We start from the raw sequence: 22366 nt of genomic DNA on the forward strand, positions 1-22366 counted from the left end.
GATCAAAAATAAGCAATTAGAGCCGGAAAGCTTTCCAGATTTCCTAATCTCACTGCCACAGAAGTATAAAAAAAAAAGTTGCTGAACATTTCTTTTTTATGTAAGATGAGAGTGGCAACATTGTATTTGTTTTACGCTTTGGGGACATTTTATATTCTGCTGAAGGGGATTTGGGGAAAAATATAGAAGAGACTTTGGAATCTTTAATACTCCCTGTAGAATCGTTATTTAACTTACTACCACCACTTGTGGAACATTTCAGCACTTTTGGTTCTGATCTGGGGAGTTTTTCCCCCAGACTTGCTAGCAGACGTAGGCAGTGACCAACATCTTTCTATAACTTGCGCTTTGTTGACGTCCACAACAGGAGCAAGTTCTTTATTGTGGCCTGCTGATTTCAGAGGATTCATTTTTATGTAGACAAGCACTGTCTGCAATTAAACACTAATCGCAAATCAGCCCCCAAAGGGCCATGTTTCTAGCTGGCTCAGTCGCAGTCAAGGACAGATCCAGAGCAGTGACTCTCCTCCCAGATGAGGATGCCCCGTTCTGGGCCTCGGCTTCGGGGTCCCTGATCCGCATCCTTCGTTTCTGAGTGAACGGGAGATGCAGGCTCCTCGTAATCTTCAGGACCCTGCCACACAGGACTGCCAGGGTCAGAGGTCCTACAACCTGAGTCAGAGGTCACTGGTAGACATGCTGATAATATCAAAACCGGAAAAGGCCATCTCTCTCTGGGGGGGGGGGGGAGGTGAACCTTTTAATGAGCTGATGATTGCATTGTGTAAAAACATAAACACACGAAATTGGCAAGATGCTCTTTTCCGATTTCAGAGAGGGATATCCCTTGTCCTACCCGGGAGAGCTGTGAGAAGGTGAGCACTCAGAGGGAGAAGGATCCACTCCCCATGACAAGGCGAATTATAAGAATTGCCCAGAAAAGAGAATGAGGGAAAGAAAGGGACGTGCCGTGACCAGGCATACGTGCAGGGGTGCACACACACGCGCGTGTGTGAGAGAGATCCTGTGTGTGACTACATGTGACTATATGTGCTTCTGTGTGTGCGTCTTGGGCTTGTGCACATGTGCGATCTCCAATCTGGGCATCTTCTAGAGTTCGAAGTTTTTTTGAAGTAGGTATCCGAAGGCCTTAGGGTGACCAGCTTCTCCTACCTGGCCTGGGGCCATCCTGGTTTTGGCGCTCAATGGCCTGTGTCCTGGGAAATTCCTTTGTCCTGAGCAAACCAGCATGGATGGTCTCCGTGCCTCTTATGTATCGATCCATCCGTAGGATCCAGCTGGTGAAAATGGTCCAGAGGAAATGCAAATCTGGTGAACTCCACCCCTCTCTCATGGTCCCACTGCTCACGGCTCGCCCCCCGGAGTTCATCCCGGTCGGTTTCCGTGCTCAAGTTTAGGGATGGTATGCCCGACAACAGCCTTTCGACTATCAGACCTGGAGATCTAGCGTTGTTTAAACTTGAATTTGGCAAACTTAAATAGAGGAGTGAAAAAGGGAAAGTGGGAAGGGAGAAAGGAAGCAAGCGAAGGAGTGGGGGAGGACGTAGGCCCCTGGGCCGTGTGGAGAAGGTCCCAGCAGTGTCACCAGACCAAAGGAGGGCCAACCATGGGAACCAAGAGTCTGTTCTGGAAATCATTTTTAGTTGTATTTAATTTTTTTTTTCCAATTACAATATTCTTCCAAAACTCAGCGTGTAAGCGAGGATGATCTTTCAATCCTTAATGTTGTTTTTCCATCGTCCAGCTGGAGTTGAGGTAATAACTGTGATTTTCACCAAGAAACAGAAGCTACATTTCTTTCTTTCTTTCTTTTTTTTTTTTTTTTGGTAGCAGAGTTAACATAAATTGGACTACAGTGATTAATCTTTTTATCAGATGGAAAGAGGCATTCCAACTATGTTTCTAGTCATCTGAGAGTATTTAACTTTGAGAAAGTGAAAAGTTGGTGAAATTGGGGGCGTTTGTGGCCCGCTTAATGTTCTTGTTTTGAAAAATGGGTTTTTATTATAAATAGAATATACTTATTGTGAATGATTTATAAGATGGAGATAATAAAAAATAAGGAAATGGAAATTATCCCTAATCCAATCACTGCATACAGCTTTATAAATAGATACTTCTTAGGTTTGTTCTTTTTTAAAAAAATGTTTTTTGAGATATAATTGACTTATGTTAGTTTCAGGTGTACAACGTAAGAGTTCCTGTCTGTGTTGCAAAACGATCACAAGAAGTCTAGTTAACATCAACACATAGATTTTTTTCTTGTGATGAGAACTTTCAAGGTCTACTTTCTTCGCAACTTGCAAATATACAATTCAGGTTTGTCCTTTTGTGTTACGAAGATGGCTTTGGGTGTTGTAAGGCTCACTCACCCAGCTCTGAAACCCTTACCTGTAGATGACCAAAGTCAAACCCAGGTGGGCTTGTGGGGGTTGGGAAGCTCAGAAGCTCTTTGGGTCTTAGGACTTGCTGAGGAGTAGATGCCCTTTCTGTTTCATGTGCTCCTTCTTCTCCCCACCTCCCCACCTGCCCCATGGAAGCTTGTATCTGGGAGCTTTTCTAGCCTCTGGTTGTTTTGTGGCCGGGGCACCACAAGCATGTGTAGTCCCTGTATTCTTGAAGGGAGTCGAGTGGAGGACAGACAGCCAAAAACTGACCTGTCCGTTCATTCCTCGAGGCAGGTGAACTTGTCCAAGGGGGAAGGCCCATTTGCTAGTCATTAAATTATTCCTTCATTTTTTACTCATCTTTTACTTTTCCCCAGGCGCCTTTGCCCCACTGGATGTCATTCTGCCTGTTGTGGCCCGTTTCCTCTATGTGTTACTTTCTTTCAGGGTAACCTTGACCTTCTAGAGCTGAATAGGATGCCTAGGCTTCTCGGCACTCTCTGCCTTACTTTTCCATCCAGGTCTGGCTGTTGGAGCCAAGATCTGTGAGGTTTGGTGTCCTGGGCTCTGACTTTCCTGTCCCCACCTGAGGGCTGCCTTCTCCTGGTCCCAGTAGGAGAACTCGGGGTGCTTCTAGGGTTTTAGCCCGCCCGTTGAGACAGCCAAGCCTGGGGTCACCTCTGGTGCCATGCGTGTTCTCAGAATCTCTCCTGTAGCTATCTGGAGGTGCGGTGGCGTGATGGGAGACTGCTGGGCTTAGGCTCAGGTCCTGGTGGTGCCCTTATCCATCACATAAGCTCCAGCAGGTGTTTTTCCGCCCTGAGAGTCTGCTTCCCCAGAGGTGCAGGGGGTGTGGTAATGGAGACGACTGAGTGCAGGCATTAGGAAGAGGAGGGAGGATGACGCACATACCTCACTTGGAAGATTCTCCGGCACATGGTCAATATTCAATGTATTCTTTTTTTTTTAATTTTTTTTTATAAACATATAATGTATTTTTATCCCCAGGAGTAGAGTCAATGTATTCTTATTTAAGCAAAACATTGTCTACTTTCTAGGAATAGTCCATACAAGGTACATTTAAAGGGATCTATGCAGGGACTAGCTGTTTGGAATCTGAGGGCAAAAGTTGCTGGGGATGAGATGTAACTTAATGTAGGGCCTAGGGTTGTGAAGTTCAACTCTCCACCTGTCCTCCCTGTGTAAGCAAGGACTGCCCGCAGGTGGTCCTGGACTGCGGAAAGGACTTTCCAAGGGGATGGTGGCATTTGGCATGGGAGAAAAGCTGCAGGAGCAGATGGTGCCTTCTTTTCTTGGTCCTCTTTGGTGGGTTCCCTCAGGTTCCTGAAGCTTTCCTGCTCAGCCCATGGCTTCCTAATGCCTGGAGCCCTCCTCCTGCCACTTCACACCCACCCCATCCTGGCCTGAAGCCCTGTTCCCTCCCAGACCAATTTCTCTGGGTTTTATTTTCCTCCTGGGAGGCTGAGTGGAAATAGGCTCCTCCCACCCCTCGAGCTCTCCCCCCACCCCCCATTCTGAGGTCTCCTGTCTGCCCCCGCCCTCTTCTCACTCTTCCTCCCTCCTCATTGTTACCACTCCTCTGGGAGCAGAGGCACAGAATGAAGCAAAATGGGACAAATTACCCAAAGAGCGGTATGGCTTTCAAAAGCCCGAGTTCTAGAAGTCCCCCGTGCCAGCGTTCATAGCAGCTTATGGACCATGCCATTTAGTTATGGAAACCACAGGGGGCCCTCGTGCTGCCCGGGGATCTGGATCAGGGCTGGGGCGTGGGCCTGGAGTGAGTGTGTTTCCTCCTCTTTCTGGGCATCCATTCACCCTAACATTTCCGAGTGTGGAATTTGCCAGTGACAACAAGGCTGGCTTGCCATTCTCCGTAGCAATCCGCACCCCAAGACTTTCTACCTTTCTACTTTCACCCTGATTTCTTTTCTTCATGGAAAAAGCTGTATGTCAAGGAATTGGAGTTACCACAGGATGTTGGCTCTGTTTCCTCGAGTATCTATGCATCTCACCTGAAGAAAGTGATGCTGATGGAGTTTCTGACTCTGCTTCCTTCCAAAGCAAGTGCGCGAGAAGAAGTGAATAGTAGCTTTCCCTTAGAGGACTGGATTTTATACTCTCCAAGGTGCTTCCACATATTTATCTCACATAAGCACAGAACAGCTCCAGGAGGCAGATGAGTTATTACCTCCCTTTAGCCAATGAGGAAATTAAAATCAAGAGTTACTCATTCACTCCAAAGAATATCGACCATGGTCCATGTACCACACACACAGTTTTAAGTGCACGGGATATAAAAAAGTACAATGCAAAGTCTTTATCTTCATGGAACATGCACTCTAGTGAAGGAGACAGGCGATAATTTTGGTAAAATCCCAGGTTGGTGACAAATGCCGTGGAGGTCAATAAAACAGGCATTTCAGGGGTGTGCTTGAAATGAGTGTGTCTAGGTGTGCTGTTATCAGTGGTCAGAGAAGGCCTATCCAAGGAGGTGGCAGACATGTAAGCAGACAGACATGAGAAGTGAGAGAGGGAGGTGTATGGCTATTAGAGTCCGAGCATTCCTGATGAGGCTGTGTCATGTGCAAAAGTCCTGTGGCAGGAGTGTGCTTGGCATGTTCATAGAATTGCCCTCTTGCAAAGCAGCTTCGGTGGTATGAAAAGAGGTCAGAGAGCAAGCCAAGGACTAAATCAGGACTTGGTGCACCACCTGAGGATTTTGAATTCTGTTCTGAAGAGGTTTTTGCTCTGAGAAAGAAGGGTAACAGAAGCTTATGTGTAGGACACATCTGATTGACATTCCAAAGGAATTCCCTGTGGCTGCTGTGTAGACAATGGGCTGTAGGGCAAAGTAGAGTGAGGCAGACAGGTGGCTGCCACAACCATTTAGGTGACAGATGGAGCCTGTGGAGATGGCGAGCAGATTGGATTCTGGTAGATTGTGGCGGGTTGTTCTGGTGTCTTGCAGGTGGGTGTGAGACAAAGAGAGTAGCCCAGGGGGTTCCAGGCTCAGAGGAAGAATTCAAGAAGTGATGTAATAATGATGTTGTTTGGCTGGAGGCAGGTCCAGACCCCTCCTGATTACCCCGGATGTCCCTGTGCTTTTTCCAGAACACTCTGCACAAGGGTCAATGAGCGGCAGGGGTCTTCCTCTGGCTTGGCCCCTTCCCCCTGTGGCCATTGTGAGCCTTCTCAGAATGGATGCAGCTGCTACCTTTCTCCCTCTGTCAAACCCACTTTGGACCACATTTATGGACCCTTCCTGATCAGTGCACAATAGAGGGAGGATGTTAGCAAGTTATTGCTGTGCAATCTTCTAATTTATTTCAGGGTCTTGGCTGGAGAGGGTGGCCTTAACTGAATTATCCAATTAAATAGCAGCATACCATCTAGTGTACTTGTTGTATCTTTAAAAGCCCACTGATGACATTGACAGTTACTTCATGTGCAGGTGTGAACCATATAGAGGATGTGATCCGATAATCCCAAAGGTTTTCCCACATGCCTTGTGGATCATAGATGTTCACTAAGGATCTGTTGAATTTTGTGATTTTTGAAGCTGGATATGGAGAGTTGGCTTTTTTCTGAAACCTGTCTATTTGGATGTTCTTTCCAGTATTGGCAATTAGTGCCACACCTCACTTTCAGGTGGGATTAGTGTTGGGTGTTTCCAGTGCTTGGCCAGTGAGGTCCTGAGACGGGAGGAGGTAAGAAATGGAGGAACAGGTCTGGATGAGGCCATTAGCTCCTCATCCCCGGAGCTGGGAACACACAGGAGAACCTCCAAGCTGAATCCCAGGCTTCTGCTCTGGGGATCCGCACACACCTGTTGCACCATTGAAAATGTGCAGACTTCAACCCATGCTCTCCCTCAACCCATGGACTGGACTTTGTTGACCTTGTCAGGTCACCATACAATCTCATTTCTGGTAACTTTTAGAATTTCAGTGGTTTTGAGGGACAAAGTGTTTTCCCAGGTTTCACTTGAAGTCTCCATTGCTGCTTCCGTCACGTGGCTGACAAAGGCTCCTTCCACTACAGTCCAATGGCAGCCTCTTGGAGAATGTTCCCAGCCATCTTGTTCTTTCCCGTCAGTGTTCTGGTTGAGGACGGCCACAGAAAAGGCTGGTTATCCCCGGTTCTCATATAGTTACCCCATACTGCAGCTATGGCTTTCCCTTTCCCTTCTTGCCTCCAGCCCGGAGTGGGACTGGGAAGATCCCAGAGGTAGAGGGGACTCTGGGTGTCCTCTGAGTGGAGACCGCATCACAGGGGCTGCAGATCTTTCCAGGCTACTCAGGGAGGCTTGGGGCCGGTTGATACGCCTATATTATACATTGTTCTCTATTTCCAAACCCTGCTGGGGGGACTTCCTTCTTGATTCCTAAGGGCTACAAGGCAGTAGTTTCTTTTTTGTTACTCAAGAGGTCACTTCTAGCCAAGTCAAATCCTTGCTCTTAGAGGTTTCACATTCCCTCTCTCTTGTTCTTGTGCACTGATGTGGGGTGTGTATCTCCCAGGAAGTCCAGAGGGCCGGCCTGATCCCACACTGGGAAGGGCCTGGGGAAATGCCCTCTGTTAGCCTGGGTTTGAATTGCTGGAGGCCTCCTTGTTTCATCCGTGGTTTATTTTGCACTCGACTCCTTACTGCCAACTTCCAGGCATCGGAGAGCTGGGGATTCAGACCACCAGTGGCTCTAATTACTAATTGCTCTGGTGAAAGCTTTTCCTGGGGAAGGCACTACTGAACAAAGGTAGTTTGAATAATGACCCTTTTTCTTCTTCCTACTCTCCTTTCGATTTGGTTTGCCTCGTTGTTGCCAGTACCAGGGCGGAAGAGACTAGGCTTGGCAAGAGCCTGGTGAGACACGGCACGAAATGGTACCACATATGCACGAGGCTCACCACCCGCGGGTGTCGAGAGTGCACTGGGAGCTGGGGCAGTCGCCCGTGCAATGGGGCTCCACTATCTTTCTGCGGCTGCATGGCCGATTCCTTTGTTAACGTGGGCTTCCTGCCCTATGTGGGGTGCCCCTCAGGGCTCCCCTAACCTAGTCAACCCCCCCAACCCACACCCATTTCCTCTCATCTGTCTTTTTTATTTTTTATATTTTGGCCTTTGAAACGTGACTTTTGATCACTTGAGCCCACCCCAACCAGGCCAGGATATTGGTCCAAGGAAATCACAGCCCCACGTCAATCTGCAAACTAATGGCTAACATCCCTGGCCATTTTTTGGTTCTCTGTATAGCGCTCATCAGCGCTTTCTCCAGCGTGTGTTTGCTAAGCCAGGGTGCTGGTCTCCTCAGTCTGTGAGTTGAGCCCCGGAAAGCATGGGGATCTTGTGGCTTGGCGGCAGGAGCCACCCTGCATGAGGACTCTCCCGCCATGTGGACCTGCTGGGCTTCCAGGGCAACAAAATGTGAAGTGAGCAGTTTAGCTTGGACTTAATCTGGAGGCAAATCAGTAACTTTACCCTGAGAGACTCTCTCCGTTGTGTTCTCAGGAAAATGAAGTGAATCACTGAAGCAAAGAATGTGCTTTCCAGGGCTGCACCAATAATAAAGCATAATGTTTTGAATTAGAAGGGGAGAGCGAGTAACTGAGAAACCTTTGGCTGGTTACTTTGTTGTTCCTTTTGCCTCTCCCCCTCCCCACCCCGCTTCCTTCCCTCAGATATGTGCTTGGATAAGGACGTTCTTCTCCAGCCTGGTTTTTCCTAAACTCAATCCTGCAGTGAAATGACAAGGCCTCGTTAGACATGGAAATTATCGCAGAGCAGCAAATCCAAGGGGAGGTTTCACTGAAGGCTCCAGGAAGCGGAGATGGCGAGCTGTGAAAGCAGACGCTCCCAGCCCAACCCAAATGTGTTCTTCCTGCTCCCTTTGTTGATTAGTAAATCAGAACCAAATGAAAAGACACAAATAAGGGCACGCCACACATCTGTCACACTTGAGTGTTTCCCAGCTTTGTCCTGTCTTTCTGATTTCATCTCATCCCTGCTGTCCTCACTGGGGAGGACCTCGAGGGCTGGGCTCTATCTTAGTCTTAGAAGTAAAACTGCCTCAGAAATGTTGTTGAGGGTAAGGGGTTATTTGCTTAACCGAGAAGTTATATGCTATTTCTTAGGAACAGGAAGGTGGGAGCCATAGGCATTGCTAACCCCTTTTCCTGTGCTTTTAAAGCCTGTTGTAGGTGTTGGCTGTTGTGTTTTGTGGTTTTGTTGTTTTTTTGGCCTCCCCCGCCCCCCCAAACCATACATTCAATCAAGTGCTGAATCTTGCCGTGTTCCCTCAGCTGTTGTCTCTTGACTTCAGAAGCATTGCCTGTAGCCACTTCACATCCACCAGGGTCCAGAAAAACCAGCACAGCGGTTGCTCAGAAGAAATCAGGAGGGCTTACTGGCCTAGAAAAGAAAGAAATTCTCTGAGAACGGTTCTGGGAGAAGCATTCATTGTGTTTTTGTAAGGATGTGAGGATCGAAGTTTTGTCTGTTAAAGGAAAGGAATGACCCTTTTCTTTGTTTGTGTGTTCACATCACATGGCTGTGCTACGGAGGCAGTCTCATACCCCATGGTAGTGTTTTTCCATTCACTTGTTTAGAAACCCTGGGTGTGATAAGCTCACGGCCTCCACACAGCCTGGCAGCCATGGTTGCATCTAAGTTTGGAACCGCTGGTCCTCGTTTGACCAGGGTCTGTCAAGGGTCACGTCAAGGGTCTGTCCCAGGCCAGCCTGCCAGGTGCTTGAGAAGTATGGTTACGCTTGTTCTAGATGAGTCGTTCACTCAGTCCTCACACACATACTGGCTCCCTGCCTTGGGCCAGGCACTGCTGTGAGTACCCAGGACACATAAGGGAACAAAACAAAATTCCCTGCCCTTGTGGGCCTTACATTTGAGGGGCGTCCTAGTCCTCAGCAGTAACACACCTGCATTTCCTCTGCTGTAGGTTCAGGTGTTGTTAAGGTAGAACAGGGAGCTCTGTGCAGATGCCTCCAAGTAGAGATGCATGCTGGCCCCGACTTCCCAGGGTCAGATCACCCTGGACCCATCACAGGGAAGAGAGGTCAGAGGGATCATGAGAAAGGACTCCCTCCCTGTCCCCATGTTGGCACCCTTGACACTGTGCCTTGAATAGTCACAGGTCATCTGATGGAGTGTCACTTGATAGGAATATGAAACCCCGGGAACCCTGGGAACCAAATCAAGGAGTCGGCCTATCAGTTACTTTGAACTTGTAGAACATGAACATTTAGTTAAACCAAATAGCTTCATTGTCATGGTCAGAAGTCCACTGTGGAGAAAGGCAGGGCTTATGTAAGCTGCCACCCAGTGGAAGAAACTATTGCTCAACATGGTTTGATTCTTGATAATTTGAGGATAGATTTTTCATTTTGTGAATTTCTCACATGCTTATTTGCTCACACTCTTTTTCTGCAAAAGTTTTGATGGAAAGAGTACAATGTATTGGCCAGGTTAAGGGTTGACAAGGAAGAAAAGCCCTGATGGGAGAGATCTGGATAAAAGGAATACATTGTCTAGTACTTTATTGCCCTGCTGGGTAGCTATGGAGCATCTCGGCACACGCCTCTCATTTGCTTCTCACGGTCCCTAGCAGATGGACGTTCCTACAGCACACATAGAGGACGGTCACCAAATCTGTAAGCACAGGCAAATCCATCATAAATGAAGCATTAGTATTACATCCCAATACAGGATAAAATAATATTACCTTTGTTTCCAGATTTTATTGCCCCTGTGTAGCTACTGCAAGAGCTGAAACTGTTAGGTAACTTGACACAGAGACAACCCGGCATCTTGACCTCACCTCAAGGCAGTTCCTTCCTGTGTACTAGACTCCGGGCTTTCAAAAAAGTAAGGAAGCTGTTTGATTAGGGCTCCTCTCTTTTTCAGCATTCCCAGGGTTTCCTTCTGACAAGACACTTTCTCACCAGCATGATCCTAAGTCTCTCTTGTCACCCCTTCTGCCATGTTGACCTCTGATCTGTCCTTTCCTTCTTTTGACTGTTGGTCTCCAACGTCGACTCTCCTCCTCTTCATCTCTTCTGTAACTTTTCTGGAGTAACCTTGTTTATACACAGACTCAGCAAACATTTGCTGTGAACCTACTGTGTGCCAAAGTCTGTGCTGGGGATGTTCACTTGACACCCATTCGTTTCCCGGCCTCTTCCCAGAGTCTTGTGTAGCTTGGCCGTGGGGTGCAGGATGCCTAGCTAACTACCCCGTGTTTGGGACAGGCTACAATTCCACTCTGATGGTCACCAACCCATCCCGCATTCATTCTGGGGAATCAGTGGCTGAGAAGGAAAACTGAAGAGGAAAAGCAAAAGAGAAATATAATAGAATTGACAGCTGGCACTCAAATGCCTATATACACACATTCACAGAGGCACTGTTCACAGTTGCCAAAAGGTAGCAACAGCCCAAGTGTCCATCAGTGTACGAATGGATAAACAAAATGTATGTGCATACAGAAGAATATTATATGACAATAAAAAGTAATGAAATACTGATACATGATAATAATACTGTTGATGAACCTTAAAAGCATTATGCTAAGAGAGAGAAACCAGTCACAAGGATCGTGTGATTCCATTCATACGAAATAGCCATACTATGCAAATCCATAGAGATAGAGCATGGGTTGGTGGTTGCCAGAGGCTGGGATGGGGAGTTGCTGCTTAATGGGTAGAGGGCTTGCTACTGGGATGATTAAAATGTTTTGGAACCAGACAGAAGTGGTGAGTGCGCAACCCTGTGAATGTATTAAATGCCCCCGAATTGTTCACGTTAGAACGATTAGCTTCGTGTTCTGTAAATTCACTTCAGTTTTTAAAAAAACAAAGGGAATGTGCGCATGTGTCAGCAGTCTGTTTCTCTGAATTGAGGATGTGATTTTAAAATTCATTCCGTCTTTCTTGTGCATGATGACCTTGTGATATGGCTTGGGTATAATTGAAGTAATTTGAGCAGATTAATTTCTTTCTTTAGCTTTTTAGAATTTCACATGCTCGGTGGCGGAGTCCTGAACTCAGAGTGCAAAGCAATATGCTAATTGGTGTTCCAGGCTTCTGGGGCTGCTCCTTCAAAAAACAAACCCGGACAGATGTGTTGAGTTGGTCCCTTCGTTTAGCTGTTTGTGTTCTGGAGAATGCCCTTGGGTCTTGAAGAAAGGTTGCTGGGGCTGGAGTCCAAAGGCTGAGTTGCGTTCTGTCTCCTTTTGCCCACTGGGGATACCACGGTGCCCAGGAAAGAGCATGGAGCAGACCTCAGTCCTGGCTTATGCATTCTTTCAACAAACATTCTTGAACCCTCTATTGGAGGTATTAAAGTGAATGTGACATGGTCCCTATCTTTGAGGGGCCTGCGGTCCAACAGGAGAGGTAGACGCATGAACAATGATCACCTTAATATAAGGTGGGGCGCAATGCTGAAAATTTGTTTGGGACAGTATAGAAACCTAGAGTCGAGGTCCCCAAACCAACTGAGGATACAGAGGGTACAGGAAGGCAGTTAAAGAGGCTTCCTGGAATTCAATCTTAAGGTAAGATGTAAATTTTGCTGCATTACACGTTAAGTATGGCAAGTAATGGTGAGAGTTTTACAAAAGAGGAACATTTTGGACTGAATAGAGACGTATACTTTACTTATTTTAAAATCACGTTTCAGGATTTTGTTTATTTTTATTTTTTGTCCATATTGACATACTTTAGTATTTTTTTATTATGTTAGTCACCATACGGTACTTCATTAGTTTTTTATATAGTGTTCTATGAGATATATACTTTAAAAAGAGTTTCAGTTGGATGTTTTTCACTAAAGCACTCATAGTTATGGGGGGGACAAGAACTTTAATGGTAGGTATGGCTTTAATAAATTGTTTTTTATTTGGAATTCCATAGAAGCATCAAAGCATCTTCCAAATTTGGAGCCTATAAAAGTCTATATCCTGGAGGTGAAGGTCTTTGAAAGGACAAGGAGATTATATAAGTAAGGGAGAGGGATGAGGTCCTGGGGAGGGTGTTCAGAAAAATAGAGCAGTTTAATATCTCCCAAGAGTAAAGTTTGAGGCAGGAAAAGGTCGGGGCCCAGCTGGTATGTCAGGGGAATGACTGAAGGCTCAATGCAGGTAGTTTATGAGTTTGGGTCTAGGACTGTGGTACTAGCTGCAGTGTGGAGAGAGGGTAAACAGGGGGCACAACTGGAGGCAGTGGGATGGCTCTGAACATGGGCAGTGGTCACAGAGGGAGCAGGACAGGTGGGTTAGAGAAACTTCCAGAAGAGTGCCATCCCATAGATTTTTTTCTGCCATGACCGAAACGTTCTATGATGTACTTGCCAATATGGTATCCACCAGCCACATGTGGGCATTGAACCCTTTACATGTGGCTACTGGGACTATGGAACTGAATCTTAACTTTTAATTCATTTACATTGAAATAGCAGCATGTGGCTAGGGCACGTGGCTGCTAGATTGGACGGTGCAATTCCGGAAGGTAAAATCAGCAGGAGTTGATGATTCATTGACCCATTCAGAGTGACAGTGGACAGCAGTAAAGCTGCAGGGGCACGCTGGTTGGGAGAAGATGAGTTTCAGTTTGTGCATGTTGGCTTCACATGCCCAGGAGGCATCTGGATGAAGTGTACCAGGTAGTAAGATAAAAACATTCCTTAAGGGAGAGCAGTGAGCTGGAGATGGAAATGTGGGAGGCGTTAGCGTAAAGTAATAATTGAAATCATTGAAGTGAGTGCCAGGGGGAAGCCCTTTAACTGCCTTTGGCCTCAGATTCATATTGCTCTGATGTGATAACATTTGCTCTGCCTACCTTCTGGGACTGTTCTGAGAAACAGATGAGCTAATATGTATGAAAACGCTTGTAAACTCTTCAAACATGAGGCGTGTTTTATAACATCTTTAGGAGTTGAGAGGAATGTGTCCCAAATGTTGCTTCCCAAATATAACAGATAAAATTAAGACTTCAAATTCTGGAAATATTGTAGAGTGGATAATTTGTAAGGCCCTCCTGCTAAAATATGACTAGATTCAGGATAAACAAAAGCAAATATGTCTACAGCATGGATGTTAGGGACTCAGGGACATCTTTGAAGACTCTCCTGAGTGTGTTTACTGTGAGCAAACAAACCTAAAAGCTGGGTTTCTGTGAATGCAAATACAAATACTCCTGAAGATTATGAGACCAGCTCAGGGGCCAGGCTGAGTTTGGGTCTAGGACTGTGATTGATGTCCTGGGGATTCCCACATTATACCCTCAAAGGGGAGATATCTGGGTCCAGATCAATAATGTTTTTCACAAAAGCAAAGGTACATGTTTTTCTTTTTCTTTTTCTTTTCTTTTTTTTTTTTTTTTTGGAGAAAGGTAAACAATTTAAACAGTGAGGATGAATTTCAATCAAAAATTACCCAAAAATCTGCAAAGCAAGAAATAAACCACCAAAATATGTCATCAGAAGGCTGGGTCAGCAATGCAGATTTAAATTCGCCAAGGATTTCAAAGAAAACAGACACTAAGTGAGAAATTATAAGACAGCTATCTAGAAAGTGCACAAAGAATAAAGAGTGGTACAGCACATAATGGTGATATAGAACAATTGATGATTGAAAATGATGGACCCCATAGCAATGATAATGACAGTTGGAATGAGTAGAAAATTTTAAAACTCATTAAAATGACAAACTAATAGATGGCTTAAACTATACAGGAAACATGGGTGAAGAGAGAGTTGGTGAACTTGTAGATAAATCTAAAGAAATTTTATAGCCAAGAGATAAGATCAATGACTTAAAAAAAAAAACCAGTGAAAATTAGGATGACATTCTGGTACACATCTAATTATCATTCTTGAAGAGACACTAAAGAGAATGGAGGAGAGCCCTAATCAATGAGCTAAAGGCTAAGAATTTTCCAGAACTAATGGAAGATAGGAATCCACAGATACATTAAGTGCAATTTAATCTGAGTGGAATAGATAAAAAGAAACATACCAGCTGGGCAGTTATAGTGAAGCTGCAAGATACCAGTGACAATGACATTATAAAAGCAACCAGAGAAACCAGATCACCTTAATAAAAGAAGAAAAAACGGATTAGTCTAATATAATGAATTACAGACATAAACTTCTTCTGTCATGAAAACATTCTTCCCATTAGTGCTCTGCAGTTGAAATTGGAAAGTATGACTCTTCAGAAATATCCTGAAGAACGCAGATGCAAAATCCTCAACAGAATATTAATGAACAAAATTCAACAACACATTAAAAGGATCATATACCAATGTAAATTGGTATGACTACTGGAGAAAACAATATGAAGGGTCCTCAAAAATTAAAAAAAGCAATACCCTAAGATCTGGTAATTCCACTATTGGGTATTTACCCAAAGAAAATAAAAATACTGATTGAAAAGATAGATGCGCCTCTATGTTTATTGTAGCATTACTTACAATAGCAAAGATAGGGAAATAACTGAAGTTTCCCTGATAGACACTAATACTATGTGTATATATATATACATATATATATACGTATACACACACACACACACACACACACACTCTCTCTCTCTCTCTCACACAGCAGAATATTACTTGGCCATAAAAAAGAATGAGATCTTGCCATTTGTGACAAGGTGGCTGGACCCAGAGGGTATTATGCTAAGCAAAATAAGCCAAACAGAGAACAATAAATAATATAACATTTCACTTGTATGTGAAATCTAAAAAACAAATGAACAAAAACAAAATCATAAATACTGAGAACAAACTGGTAGTCGCCAGAGGGGACTGGTGGGGGTTGGATGATGGGCAAAGTAGGTGAAGGGCATAAGAGGTTAAAAAAAAAAAATTCCTACATCATGATCAAATGAGATTCATTCCAGGGATGCAAGGATGATTCAATATGTGCAAATCTGTCAATGTGATTAACAAAGGATAAAAATTATATGATCATCTACGATACCTGGGTGGCTCAGTCAGTTAAGAAGCTGGCCCTTGATTTAGGCTCAGGTCATGATCTCAGGGTTTTGAGATCAAGCCCCATGTTGGGATCGGTGCTAGGCATGGAATCTACTTAAGATTCTCTCTCTCCTTCTCCTTCTGCCCCTCCCCGACTCACATTTGCACTGTCTTTTCTTTCTCCCTCTTTAAAATCTTTTATTAGGGGGCACCTGGGTGGCTCAGTGGGTTAAAGCCTCTGCCTTTGGCTCAGGTCATGATCCCAGGGTCCTGGGATCGAGCCCCGCATCGGGTTCTCTGCTCAGCAGGGAGCCTGCTTTCCCCTCTCTCTCTGCCTGCCTCTCTGCCTACTTGTGATCTGTCAAATAAATAAAATCCTTAAAAAATTAATAAAATAAAATCTTTTTTTTTAAAAAATCATATGATCACCTCAATAGATGCTGAAGAAGCATTTGGTAAAATCCAGTACCTATTTATGAGAAAATTCTCAACAAAGCAGGTATAGAGGGAATGTATCTAAACATAATAAAGGCCATCTATGATAAGACCAGGCCAATACCATACTCAATGGTGAAAAACTGAAAGCTTTTTCTCTAAAATCAGGAATAAGACAAGAATGTCCATTCTTGCCACTTTTATTCAACATAGTATTAGAAATCCTAACCAGAGCAATTAGGCAAGAAAAAAGACCTCTAAAAGGAAGAATTAAAGCTGTCACTATTGGCAAAGGACGTGATATATATATATATATATATTATATATATATCCCTAAAGACTTCATCAAAAACTATTAGAATAAACAAGTCTAGTATAGTTGTAGGATATAAAACCGATACACAAAAATATATTGCATTTCTTAACACTAATGAATTACCAGATACATTGAGAAAACAATCCCATTTACAGTTACATCAAAAAGGATAAAATATCCTAGCATAACACATAAACCATCATTGCCATGAATGAATCCCTATTTTATACACCTGAAACTAATATAACATTGTATGTTGACTATACTAAGAAAAACCACATTAATTTTGACAAAAATTAAAATTTTGGTAACAAGAGAAAAAAGTATAAAATACCTAAGGAAAAATTTAATCAAGGAGCTCAAGGACCTGAAAATTATCAGATGTTAATGAAAGAAATTGAAGAAGATGACAATAAGTGGAAAGATATTCCATGCTCATGGATTGGAAAAATTGTTAAAATGTCCATACTATCCAAAGCAATATAAAGATTCAGTATAATCCCTGTGAAAATTCTACAGAAATAGAATAATCCTAAAATGTTATGAAACTACCAAAGACCCAAGTAGCCAAAGCAATCTTGAGAAAGAAGAACATAGTGGTATCATACTCCCTGATTTTCAAAGTACATTACAAAGGTATAGTGATCAAAACAGTATATATTGCCATAAAAACAGACACATATATCAGTGAAACAGAATAAAGAGCCCAGAGATAAACTCACACATATATAGTCAGTTTATGACAAAAGAACCAAGAATATACAAAGGGGAATGGACAGGCTGTTCAATAAATTGTACAGTTGAACCACTGTCTTATACTGTACATAAAAATTAACTCAAAATGGATTGAAGACTTAAATTTGTGACCTGAAACCATAAAACTCCTAGAGGAAGATGTACGCAGGAAGCTCCTTGACATAGGACTTGGCGACAATTTTTAGAATCTCGACACCAAAAGCAAAAACAAGAGAAACAAAAATAAACAAGTGGGACTACATCAGACTAAAAACTTCATACATGGCAAAGGAAACCATCAACAAAATGAAAAGGCAACCTACTGAATGGGAGTGTATTTGCAGATCATCTACCTGATAAGGAGCTAATATCCAAAATATACAAAGGACTCCTACAACTCAATAGCTAAAAAGGAAAAAAAAAAAAAGTGACTTAAAAATGGGCAGCAGATCTGAAGAGACATGTTTTCCAAATAACACAACAGGTGGCCAACAGGCACATGAGAAGATGTTTAACGTGACTAATCATCAGGGAAATAAAAATCAGAACCACAATGAGCTACTACCTCACACTTTTTAGAATGACTGGTATCAAAAAGACAAGAGACAACAAGTGCTGGTGAGGATGTGGAGAAAAGGGAACCATCGTGCTCTGTTGGTGGCAATGTAAATTGTGGCGGCCGCTGCAGAAAACCATATGGAGGGTCCTCAGAAAATTAAAAATAGAACCTACAGTCCAGCAGTTCTACTTCCAGGGAGCCAACGAAAATGAAAACACTAGATGGAAGAAATAATATACAGCCCCCCCATGCTGATTGCAGCATCATTTACAAGAACCAAAGCATGGCAACAATCTATGTGTACATAAGCAATATGACTGAGCCATCAGAAGGAACGAAATCTTACCATTCATGACAGCATGGGTGGGCCTCAGTGTGGAATAAGTTGGAGAAAGACAAATACCATCTGATCTTTCTTCCGTGTGGAATCTAAAACAAAACAGAAAAACCCAAGCACATAGATACAGTAAACAGATTTGTGATTGCAAGAGGCAGGGGTGGAGGGTGGGAGAAAGGGGTCAACTGCCTTTTTTTCCCTTTTTTCTTTCATTTTTATTTAAAAATTTTAAATAATTTTTTAAGAAATCAGAGGCATGGGAAACCATTCTTTTTAGGCTGTCCCGTTAGGTCGAAGATGTTAAATTTTTCTTGGCAGTGAAAAAAATACACGTTGTATATGTTGATCTTTACCGAGTGTCTGACCGTGTCTTTATAGTAATCCTTGTAAGTAGGCAACAGTGTGGTTATCTGATATTAATGGGACTCTGTCAAGGCTGCAATTACGCAGTTTAAGTCTTTCCTCGTGACACATGTTTATTGACTTCAGTGCTTGAATGTATTCTCCGATGTTAGCTGAAGTCTGCAACTTCTTCCACTGGAAGACATGTATATAGTTGGGCTACCTAGCATCTTCCCAACCTAGAGTGATGGTGACATCTGTATTTGGTTATGAAAGTGGTTCTAAAATGTTTTAAAAAATAGAAAATTACTTGGTGAACCCTTGATACTAACAATGATATGCAGACACTAAGTGCTGGTCCTACAGCTCTTTCCAGTATGTGTGCTGGGTCTAGTCTTAAAAAGTCTTTGAAGGGGGCGCCTGGGTGGCTGGGTTAAGCCTCTGCCTTTAGCTTGGGTCATGATCCCAGAGTCCTGGGATCGAGCCCCACATCAGGCTCTCTGCTCAGTGTGGAGCCTGCTTCCTCCTCTCTCTCTCTCTGCCCGCCTCTCTGCCTACTTGTGATCTCTGTCAAATAAATACATGAAATTAAAAAAAAAAAGTCTTTGAATTAAAAGGGTACTCAAAGGATTTCCTTTGCAGGGACAGAGCAGTTCTGTGTCTGGATTGTGATGGTGGTTATAGGAATCAATCTATACCTGTGACAGAAGGTCACAGAATTATGTATGCACACACATACACACCAGAAAATGCATGTAGAAATTGGTGAACTCCAAGCTGGGTCTCTAGTCTAGGTAAGTTATTGTATCAACATCCATTTCCTGGTTTTGGTATTGTTACTCAGTTATGGAAGATGTTACATGGGATCTCCCTACTGGTTGTTTGTTTTTTTTTTCTGGTATTTTTGCAACTTCTTGTGAGTCTATCATTATTTAAAATAAAAATGGAAATTTAGCAAAGTCAGTTGAGAAAAAAATGACAGCCAGGAAAATAGATTCTTCTTGATATTTGTGATCTTAATAAAACTAATAGAAATGAGTACTTGGAAATAATTGGTGCACCCCAGAGGGTCAAGTCTGTTATCTCATTGTGTTTAAGAAGTGAGCTGAATGCTTGCAATATTGAAGCCAGAAGGCCACTGTTGTTATAGACCTTGAAAGACCAGCCAGAACTGTCCTTGTTGCCTAAAATTAAATAAACTTGTACCATAGCATAAAATAATTGTTTACAGTAGTCAAGGGAATGGCAAGGGTTTTTTTGTTTTGTTTTGTTTTAAAAGAGTTCCAAGTTTTTCAAGTTTGGTGTATGATGAAGTAGAGGCATGAAACATTTAAAAAACATAGAATTTATTGTCAATGAATGTAATTTTGCCCAAACGAAGCCATTCTGAATTAACCATTGAGTGAGTCCAGTTAATGAGAAAGTAATGAATATGTGACTAAACATATTATAGGAAGATTGTTCTATGCTTTTCCTGCTCACTCTCCTCCTCTTTCTTCTCTCTCTTACATTTTCACTTATAACAGGCTTTTATCTTTATTTTTCTCTGGACAACTTTAGTTGAAATAGTTCAGACTGAGCAGGACACTATTCAGAAAATACATTAAAATATCAATATTACAGTGTCTTGAGAACTATGTATCTTCTTGTTTGTATTAAGTAATAAAAAGTTCTTTCAATGTTACAGAAAAGGAAAAATATCAATATTACAATCAAATTAAGCAATAATGAGAAAAAAAGTTGACCTCCAGTAAGACAAATCAAGAAAAGGGGAATTCACAAGTAATATTAGAATGAAAAAGCTGTAGTTAGAGCAGAGATCAAATAATAAGAGAATACTTGGAAAAATTTCATGGCAGTGAATTGGATAAATTCTGCCCCAATTGACAAACCTCTAGAAAATGCATAATGTCTTAAAAAGAAGTAGATAACTTGAATATTTCTCTATATTGAAAGGAAAATGAATGAGTAATTAAAAATTTTCCCCAAAGGAAAACACCAGAATTAGGTGATTTTACAGGTTAAGTTCTCCAGCTTTTGAAGGAAGAGATCCTTCCCTGAGAATAAAGAGAGAGAGCAACCTCCAACTTACTTCAAGAGCAAATATAACTTGAAAATTGAACAACACTGTTATGAGCGGAATCCATCAACAGTGTCACTTCTGAACACAAATGCAAAAATTCCAAACCCCAAATTCGAAAGGTGATGGAAAAAATAATGTGAGACCTTTGAGGTCTGTGTTATAGACTGTGAGTGTCCCCTAAAATTCATACAGATAAAACTAATCCCTAATGAGAGGGTATCAGGAGGTGGGATCTTGGGTGGTAATTAGGTCTAGAGGAGGTCATGGGGGTGGAGCCCCATGATGGGATTAGTGTCCTTACAGGAAGAGGAAGTGATGGATGCTCACACCATCTCTCTCTGCATGCACAGACCAAGGAAGGCTAAGTGAGGAGCTAGCTGGGAAGAGGGCCCTCAGCAAGCACTCAACCATGCTGGCATCCTAATCCCAGACTTGTAGCCACCAGAGCTATGAGACGTAAGTGTTTGCTGTTTCAGCCCCCAGTCTATTGTATTTTTGTTACAGCAGCTCGAACTCACTGAGACAGTCAAGGAAACAGTCTGCTAAATTTTCTTATTAGTTTCAAGAATTTGGAATAGAATTCTTCCTTTACTATTATTTAATCTTAACAATACTGAACTGGACTCCAAGACTGAAAATGAGCATCTTTGCCTTCTTCCTGACTTTTAAAGGAAATGGTTTGAGAGTGTCACCCTTAAGAATGTTGTTAGCTGTAGGTTTTTTTAGATGGACACCTGATCAGATTAGTGGAGTTCTTTCGGTTCCTGGTTTCCTCGTTTGGAAAGACTTAGGAGACAGAACAACCAAGTATAATGAGTGGGTCCTGTTTGGCTCCCAACTCCAAATAACCAAAAGCAGAAAGACAGTTTTTTGAGGTATTCAAGGAAATTTGATTATGGATTGGGTATGAGAGAACAACAACAAATTATTTCAACTTAGGTGTGGTCGTGCATTGTGATAGTGTAAGAAAATGTCCCATTTTTAGTGGTTATTTTTTTGTGTGTGGTAAAATATGTCTGATATAAAATTTCCCACTTTAGCCATTTTTAAGTGTATGAGTTCTACAGCATTAAATGCTTTCACAGTGTTGTGCAACCATCACCACTGTCCATCTCCAGAACATTTTCATCTTCCCAAGGTGAAACTCTCTTCCCTGTTGAACATGAACTCCCCGTCCCTCCAACCCAGCCCCTGGAAACCACCCTCTACTTTCTGTCTCTATGAATTTGACTCCTTGGGTACTGCCTATAAGGACATACAGTATTTGTCTTTTTCTGACTGCCTTGTTTTACCTTGTACAATGTCCTCAAGGTTTATCCATGTTGTGGCCTGTATCAGAATTTCCTTTCTTTTTAAAAGCTAACTAATATTTCATTATATATATCTACCGCATTGTTTATCCATTCATCTGTCAATGAACACTTCCATGGCCTCTACTCTTTGGCTACTAGGACTGCTGCTAAGAACATGGGCGTGCGGATATCTGTTCAAGTCCTTGTTTTCAGTTTTTTCGGATACCCATATATATGTAAAAGTGGGATTGCTGGACCATATGGTGATTCTGTGTTTGAAGAATTGAGAAACTTTTCTACAGCAGCTGCACCATTTCACATTCCCACCAGCAATGCATAAGGAAGGGTTCTTCTTTCTCCACATCCTTGCCAAGGCTTGTTGAGAAAGTGTCCACGTTTTTAATGGGTTTATATGAGATAGAGCTGAAGAAGAATCATTAGTCACTCATTGCCTACAGAGCAGCCATGCCCCACCCATGGGACTTGAGGTCCCACCCCCCCACCCCCCAGCTGACAGGCAGTATGGCCATCTGCTTGGGCAGCCTTTGGTCTTAGCTGTGACCATGCCTATGTTTTCCATGTGTGCCTATAAAATTTCCATTACGTCTCTGAAAGACTTTAAGGGAAAAAAGGAAAACACTCTGATTCCGTGATATGTACATATGTAGTAAAACTGTTAGTTTTTAAAAGGCAAGAAATGCTAGACATTATTCATGATTCTAGAGACCGTTCAGGCAGGGGTGGGGGATGTCACCATAGTATTGGTCATGTTCTGGTTTTTAAGGTGGTGCTGGTTTCCTCCGTTCCTTATTTTTTTTTAAAGATTTTTTTTTGTAAGTTCATCA

General features: G+C 42.8%; 1 protein-coding gene and 1 long non-coding RNA gene across 2 annotated transcripts in view; both read left to right on the forward strand.

Annotated features, from left to right (window-relative positions):
* Window positions 1-22366, forward strand: part of BMP6 (bone morphogenetic protein 6) — a 146415-nt gene that overhangs the window by 91180 nt on the left and 32869 nt on the right. The gene's annotated exons all lie outside the window — the stretch shown is intronic.
* Window positions 1562-22357, forward strand: LOC116869915. The gene is made up of 4 exons (XR_004383147.1): window positions 1562-1847; window positions 2146-2149; window positions 19179-19184; window positions 22345-22357. It is a non-coding gene; the product is annotated as an uncharacterized LOC116869915 (long non-coding RNA).

This window comes from Lontra canadensis, unplaced genomic scaffold (assembly GCF_010015895.1).
Source record: "Lontra canadensis isolate GAN:19392208 unplaced genomic scaffold, GSC_riverotter_1.0 scaffold21, whole genome shotgun sequence".
Taxonomy (NCBI): Eukaryota; Metazoa; Chordata; class Mammalia; order Carnivora; family Mustelidae; genus Lontra; species Lontra canadensis.